This window comes from Mustela putorius, unplaced genomic scaffold, assembly GCF_011764305.1.
Source record: "Mustela putorius furo isolate JIRA1106 unplaced genomic scaffold, ASM1176430v1.1 tig00003869_pilon_pilon_pilon, whole genome shotgun sequence".
Classification (NCBI taxonomy): domain Eukaryota; kingdom Metazoa; phylum Chordata; class Mammalia; order Carnivora; family Mustelidae; genus Mustela; species Mustela putorius.
The window spans coordinates 4,311,089-4,318,188 of record NW_025422021.1 but is presented as its reverse complement, the minus strand read 5'-3'; positions in this window follow the sequence as shown (position 1 = coordinate 4,318,188).

The window sequence follows — 7,100 nt, the reverse complement described above, 5'->3', positions numbered from 1 at the left end:
AAGTTTTACTTCTTCTTTATCACTTTGGATGTCTTTTATTTTTTCCTCATCTGATTGCTGTGGTTAGGACTTCCAACACTTTTTTGAATAAGAGGGGTGAGAGCGGACATCCTGTCTTGTTGCTGATCTTGAAGGAAAAGTTCTCAGTTTTTCACCCTTGAGTATGATGTTGGCTGTGGGTTTTGCGTATATGACCTTATCGTGTTGAGATATGTTCCCTCTAAACCTACTTTGCTGACAGTTTTTATCATAAGTGAACTTTATACTTTGTCAAATGATATTTCTGCCTTTATTGAGATGATCATGTGGTTTTTATTCTTTCTCTTGTTAATGTAATATATCATATTAATTGATATGTAAATATTAAGCCATGCTTACATCCCTGGAGTAAATCATATTTAATTGTGGTGAATGATTTCTTTTTAATGTATTGTTGGATTCAGTTTGCTGTTATTTTGTTGGGGATTTTTGCATCTATGTTTATAAGAGATATTGGCCTGTTGGGGTTGTTTTGTTTTGTTTTGCTTTGTAGTGTCTTTATCTGGTTTTGCTATCATAATAATGCAGACCTCATAGAATTAATTTGGAAATATTCCTTCCTCTTTTATTTCTTTTGGAATAGTTTGAGAAGAATAGGTATTAACTCTTCTTTAAATGTTTGATCGGTGCGTACTTCGGCAGCACATACACTAAAATTGGAATGACACGAAGATTTAACGTGGCCCCTGTGCGAAGGATGATAGGTGAATGTTTGGTAGAATTTACTTGTGAAGCCATCTGGTCCTGAACTATTTTTTGTTGGAAGTTTTTTGATTACTGATTCCATTTTATTGCTAGCAATCAGTCTGTTCAAAACTTTTTTTCTTCCTGATTCAGTTTTGAAAGGTTACATGTTTCTAGGAATTTATCCATTTCTTGTAGGTTGTTCAGTTTGTTGGTGTACAATTTTTCATAATATTCTCTTACAATCCTTTGTATTTCTGTGATGTCAATTTTTATTTCTCCTCCTTCATTTCTGATTTTATTTACCTGAGTCCACTCTCTTTTTCTTCTTGAGTCTGGGTAAAAGTGTATCAGCTGTGTTTACCTTTTCAGAGGACCAGATCCTGGTTTCATTGATCTGTTCTATCATTTTTCTTAGTCTCTATTTCATTTATTTCTGCTTTAATCTTTATTATTTCCTTCCTTCTACTGGTTTTGGGCATTGTTTTTCTAGCTCCATTGGGTGTAAGGTTAGATTAGCATCAACGTTTTTATCATAATTTTTTTAAAAAATCAATATTCAAATATACCAACATATTCTATGCTCACTCTTATTTCTTTTTGTTAAAATAACAACGTAGTGATATATAATTTATATATCATAAAGGGCACCATGGTTTTTTGCATCCAACTTCTTCCTTTTGGATTCACTTTTCTTCTTGCAACCATTACTGGTCATTCCACTGAGATGTGTTTTCCCACAGAAAAACAGATTCACCCTTATCCTAAGACCCCTAACACCTTCATCTAATCAGGGCATCGTGATCAATATCCAGTAATTTATGATATACATCAAATTTAAATGTGGTTCCCATTGATCTGGAAACCTGTGAACTAAGATGTGTGTATGTGGTGGGGGGGATGTAATCTTTCCCCACCATTATACCACATAGAATGATAGAACCTAGGATAGGATACTACCATTAACTCCTAGTCAAAAGGGAGAGATTTAAAGGCATTATTAACATTTACTTGTTCTAAAATACTAAAGGAAAAATGCTACCTGGAACCCCTATTATGAGAAGAAATAATTTTCCTTGATTAGACACTCATTCTGCTCCCTAACAGTGTGTCTTTTATCTGTTATTCTCTACTACTCTTGGTTTTGCCTCCCAGAAGGTGAATTCTTTAGATTTCTATCATCCCCCTTAGTCACTTCTGAAATTGGAGAATATGCCCCTTCTGGTGCTACATAACTTTCTCAGTTACTTCCTGCCTATAAAAAGTTTTGGTCTCTGTACCTCAGTCTCATTCCCTTTCAGTCTTAGCTGGTGGTTTATCAATACAGCTCTCTCAAAAACATAGATTTCCTGTGTGTTTTCCGTGAGTTCTGTTTGACAGAACCATCCATGATTCTTTTTGGCATATGCCTCTCATTCTAGACCTCGTTATGAGGAGCTTCCGCCCATTAGGCTTCCAAGAGACCCTGCCCTTAAGCTTCTAGAAACCTGTTTGTCCAACTGAGAGGTTCTACCAGGAATCACCTTAATTCTTCTTCTTTTTTTTTTTTTTTTTTTACGATTTTATTTATTAGAGAGAGAGAGGGAGTGCGCAAGTAGGCAGAGCAGCAGGCAGAGGGAGAGGGAGAAGCAGGCTCTTTGTTCTTTGTTGAGCACTCAGGGAGCCTAAAGCGGGGCTCAATCCTAGAACCCTGGGACCATGACCTGAGCTGAAGGCAGCCGCTTAACCAACTGAGCCACCCAGGCACCCCAGGCATCACCTTAATTCTTTCAGATGTCTTAATACAAGAAGTTACAGCAATACCCTTGGTTTAACATCTACCCCCCAAACCCAGACTGAATCTGAGACTCTCTTACTGGCTGGAGATGAAGAGGTTTATTTGCAAAATAAACAAGTTCTGGACTCTAAATTCCTCTAAATTCTTGCAAGTTGGCAGGAATTTTTCTCCCTCAGATGTATCTTTTTTTTTTTTAGTTTATTTATTTATTTATTTATTTGTCAGAGAGAGTGAGCACAGGCAGACAGAGTGGCAGGCAGAGGCAGAGGGAGAAGCAGGCTCCCTGCTGAGCAAGGAGCCCGATGTGAGACTCGATTCCAGGATGCTGAAATCGTGACCTGAGCGGAAGGCAGCCTCTTAACCAACTGAGCCACCCAGGCGTCCCAATGTATCTTTTTCTTATAGCACCTTATAAAATAAAACTAAAACTAACTGCTTCATACTTTGAACATATGCCTAGAAATCATCCTGCAATCCATGTTACCACAAGTAACAGTTTTACTAAACACATGTTGTCATTTTTCAACTTCCATAATAGTTTGCATACCATCCATCACCTGTCCTCTAAGCTAATAGCATACGTTTTTGGGTTTTGTTACACAGCATCCCTGTATTAGGTTTTCTGTATCAGCTAGCTACTGCTGCATAACCAACAACCACAAAATCTTAGTGACACATAACAATAAGCTTCTAATTCTCTTGGATCTGCAGGTCAGATCTATGAGCAGGTCAGATACATCAGCTTAGGTGGCAATGGTGAAAACAGCTCTGCTTCACATTGCGGGGCTGTGGGCAGGTAGGGCAGTCCTGCTCTGCAGATAGTCATGTTGGGACCCGGGTTGAAGAGTGGCAGCTACTCTGGGGGAAAACTCCTTTCAGTGAGGTGACAGAAGTACGAGAACATAAGCCCCATCAAATGAGCACATTTCAAGCCCCCGCTTTCATCTCATCTGACCCTCCCAGCCCAGCCAAAACATTCCATAGCTGAGCCCAAAGTCAGAAGGTGGAAAAGTTCTTTTGTGGAAAGAACTTCAAACTTAGAATGGCACAGGACCTGGGTGCAGAGAGGGGAGAAGAATTTGGGCTAGTGATTGATCTCATCCTCCATGGTAATATGAGAGATACTTGTTGCCAGCCTGCACTTCTGTTCTGCCTCCAGAAGTCTGCAGCTTCCCAGAAAGCTATAGGGCCAAGAAGTAGCCAACAGCAGCTTTTTAAAGTTTCCTTCTAAGGGAGTGAATGTAAGCAAGGATCCCCCTAGGCCGGCACCTTGTTTTAGGCAGCAAATCTGTTACTGATCTCTGTCTAGGGCAATTTTATTCTCTCCCAAAGAGAATGTAGACTCGTAGTTGCTTCCGCCTACTTCATGACCCACTCCAGCAGGCCCATGGCTCCAGCCCCCATTCCTTCATTGCATTTCTTTTCTGTTTCTACCTCACAGAAAAGCTGTATCTTATGGAACAAAGTTGTGGTTTGTTTTTTTTTTAAGATGCATATTTTTTCTTTCATATATATCACACCCATGGGCTTGGAGCAGGGGAACTTTGAACCTTGAACTTTTGATAGCATTGCCACCCAAAGTTGTAGAATACCATATGAAGTTTCTCTTATTTCTGTGATGGTTTTTAAACATGAAATCTATTTTAATGTTTCTTGGTACTGAAGTATGCCTAAATTTAGTACCTTACAAAAAATAACCAGTTTCTTAAAGGAGAGACATATTCAAATTCAGTACATTTGGGAAAATCATCATTTCTTCCCAGTAAATCCAATCATTAAGATAGACCACTTTTAAATGTGTATATTAAATATTACTATATTTTATCACAGCCTGGATATCCCATTCTCTTTGCCTTATACAAGGTTTTATCTTGTATAAGATAAAACAGAAAGTTTTTTTTACCTTTTTACTATATATAATTTATTGCAAAAAAATTCATAGATCTAATGTACACAGAATAGTTTAATGACCTCTATATACTCATGACAGGGCTTCATAATTATTAATCATGATAAGTCTTATTTCATTTATACCAGGGTTTGAGAGACTATGACCCACAGGTCAAATCCAGCCTACCGCCTGTTTTTGTAAATAAAGTTTATTGGGACACAGCCATGCTCTTTGTCTACATGTTGCCTCTGCCTACTTTAGTGCTACAGTAGTAGAGTTTAGTAGTTGCAACTGAAATTGTGTGGCCTGCAAAGCCTAAAAATTTATTATCTAGGATTTACAAAAAAAGTTTGCTGACCCTGAAGTATACTCTGACCCACTCTCCTCAGCAAAAATCTCTCTTTCCTACTTCATTTTAAAATATTTCAGTATGTATTTTAGAAGATGAGGACTCCAAAATAAAATACCATTCTTATACTAAAAAATTAACAGTGATTCATAGTTTTGTTTCTTCTACAAGTCTCCCACTGAAGAACAAGGGAGAATTCTTTAACATTTCTCTTGCCTTGTGACACATTATTCAGGTCTACAGTAGGCCACCCTTAGTCTAACAAATCATTTTCTTACTTTTGAAAACCTGCAGGCTTTTTGTTTTCATTAGTAGTCCATTCTCAGTAATTTTAACAGCTTAACACTTTATCTGTGGAGGACTTCAAAGGAGAAGATAGTCTGAAATTAACAAGGCATGTGAGAAAGTTAATAAGCACTAATAGCATAATCATCAGAGGTTTCAGCAGAATTGCCATTTGTGATATATTAAAGTCCTTATGAAAAAAATGGGGCATATAAAGGCAATCTCACGTTTTAAAAAGTCTAATGGTATTAGAGACGTGGGGCACACTGGTTTTTCTTTTCTTGAGCAAACCAAGGAGTTCACGTTCAGAGATTTTGACAGTGAAGTGATTGTTAGCATTTCTAAATAAAATTTTATATTTAAATAGCTTCTTTTTTTTTTCAGTATACGTGGCACTTTTTCAGGAGCTATCTCATTTAATGTTTACAGCAACTTAGTGAGGGAGAGCTTATTTTCACTTTGGATGATCCCACTGAGACGCAAACCCATGTCATCTGCTTAAAGTCCACCAAACACACCACTGAACCCATGGTCACAGATCTTTCCAGAGAACAGTTCTAAACAGGCTTTATCACCCTTTACAGGCCTTGGTTATATAAATGTTCTATATTGTGCAAGTATGATTAAGTGTGTTACCTCCTAGATATGCTAAAGATATATCTATACAGTGAAGATACTGCAATAAACTCTCAGGAAACCTGTACTTTTGGAGCTTAGGATTTCAAGCACAGAGCGTTGTGTCTTTCAAAAGCACAGAGCAAGAAACAATCTATTATCTAGCTTTTAGGGACCCCTCTGAGCATTTCTTTTACATCCTCATTATGGGTCCAGAGCACTCGTGGAGATCTGGTCCTAGAGGCTTGGAGAAACGGCTCATTCTAGGGTTTGGGCAGAGGAGGTCCAAAAGAACCCTGAGCATCTTATTGTATTAGAAAGTAAGGAAATGCTTCCCAAAATGATGAAGGGGGAATCAAAAAGACAGACATCAGCTTGAAGTGAATACCACTAGATAAATCTGGGATGATTTGAGCATTAAAATAAATAATAGCAGTAGTAATTTATAACCTATTGAATAATAAATGACTCCACGAGTCCACCCTGATATAAATAAGTTGTCAGTTTGATGACAATGAGATATTTATGTTATCTCCAGTATCTCCCTACAAAATATTTATGGATTAAAAAGGAGAATGAGGCTACTTTATAACAGTGGAGCCTGGAAGACATCATCTTAATCAAATGATCAGAGTGAATACGCCAGTAATGGGACAAATTAAAAATGTGGAACCTACTCCCACCCGATAGAGTGCAATGCTCCAGGAAGCCAACCTGTGCCATCCCCTCTCAAAGATTTCTCTCTGGGGCCGAAAAGGATCATTACTTTTCAATTTTTTTACTATTAAACAAGGCTATAAGTTATAAGATTAAAATTGTATCACCTTCCCTCTTTATTTTCCCCACGTTGAAAAGATTCATGACCTGCCCTCTTGTCCATTCCACTTTCTGTTTCTTGATCAGCTAGCACCAAGTGGGAGATAGAAAGACAGAATGGGAGCAGAAAGAGCATAGGTGGGAGCCAGATTCTGTCTTGGGAAGGCAAGACTGAGACAAGTGTGTCTTAGCCTCTACCTCTCTTTTCTTTGCTATTTTCTCCTTCTTTCTTAAAGATTTTTATTTATTTATTTGTCAGAGAGAGAGAGAGAGAGGGCGGGCGCAAGCAGTGGAAGTGGCAGGCAGAGCTGGCAGTGGGAGAGGGAGAAGTAGGCTCCCCATGGAGCAAGGCGCCTGATGCAGAACTTGATCCCAGGACCCCCCAGGATCACAACCTGAACCAAAGGCAGACACACACCCAACTGGGCCGCCCAGATGTCCTAATTTTCTCCCTCTTTCAACCCCTACTTCCCAGGGATACTTTGTCCAGGGTACTCATTACACCGCTCATCCTTTCTCAGGAGAGTAACTCATTCTCACTGGGGAATGTGGATGGAACATGTGATTCTCCTTAGAAGAGTGCAGAAGAGACTCTTGACTTCTTTGAGGCTTACTACGACAGAGCACTTCCACAGAATGGTCAA